At 51.9% G+C, this 1,060-nt stretch overlaps 1 pseudogene; it reads right to left on the minus strand.

The window, feature by feature from the left end:
• Positions 1-353: 353 nt before the first annotated feature.
• LOC118573684 overlaps positions 354-1,060 on the minus strand; it is a 7,034-nt pseudogene continuing 6,327 nt past the window's right edge.

Here is a 1,060-nt window from a genome sequence, read left to right on the forward strand (position 1 = left end):
TGCAGATGACTGGGGAAAAGCAGATGACCCGAAGCATGCCCTGCTGTAGTCCAGTGCTCTATTTCCATGCATGCTGGCGGGACCCACAGCCCCACCCTGGTACAGAGCTGACATTTCAACCCCGGAGAGGGTGCTCATCTGGTGACTGAATGAATGATGGTGTGTAGGTGGAAATCACAGCAGGGGCTGGGGTGCTGCCATACTCACAGATACCCTCTATTTCAGCATGGTGGGCCAGGCTTCTGGGTGCCCAGAGAGGTTGCTTCTTCTCACCATGCACTGCTCTCCAATCCCACTGCTCAGGTTCACAGAATTTTGGTTTGATAGGTATGAAAATAATTTTAAAAATCATGCTACCGCATGTTCAAAACCCGGAGCTGATGGCTTTGTTTAATTTGACAAATGGAGAAACCTTGTGTGATAGGAGAGCTGGGTGAGCAGAGCCGTGGGGCCCTCTGGTTGATGTCAGGATCTGAGGTCACCTCATCTTCACACTCCTCGAAGACTGGGGTTGGTTTCTGCAGAAACTGTGCGGAGGACTGGATCACCTAGTCGGGCCCATCATCCAGAGGGTGAGGGGGCTGCCGAGTATTTTCAAGCACATCCAGACCACATCGTGCAGCATGGTTCCATTTTGCCGAAATGCTGGTGGTGGATAAGATGCTCAGGCAGTAACAAGTATGGTAGGAGTCAAGTGACTTGCCAGGTTTGTCCAGCAGACTCCCAGCTGGGTACTGGTTGCACATCAGGATGTATACCTACAGGGCCTGCTGAAGGATCATACAGTGGCTCATGCTGAGGACAGGGTCACCTTGAGCATGCAGCACTTGGGGCAGCAGGGGCAGGAACAGTGTCTGCTAGGAGTAGCAGCCATCCACCAGCTTGTTGCAGTGGCCCTGAAAACCCCCTTCAAATTGCATCTGTCGTCTTGTCATCCATTGTAACAAGCTCATCAGGTTCAAAGAGTGTTCTTTTCTTGAAAATTACCAGCACAGCCAAACCATAGAAGGTGTAGCCACCATGGGCTTCTTCATTGGCTCCCTGCTGGCTCCTCCCCAGT

This window comes from Onychomys torridus, chromosome 1 (genome assembly GCF_903995425.1).
Source record: "Onychomys torridus chromosome 1, mOncTor1.1, whole genome shotgun sequence".
In the NCBI taxonomy this organism is placed as follows: domain Eukaryota; kingdom Metazoa; phylum Chordata; class Mammalia; order Rodentia; family Cricetidae; genus Onychomys; species Onychomys torridus.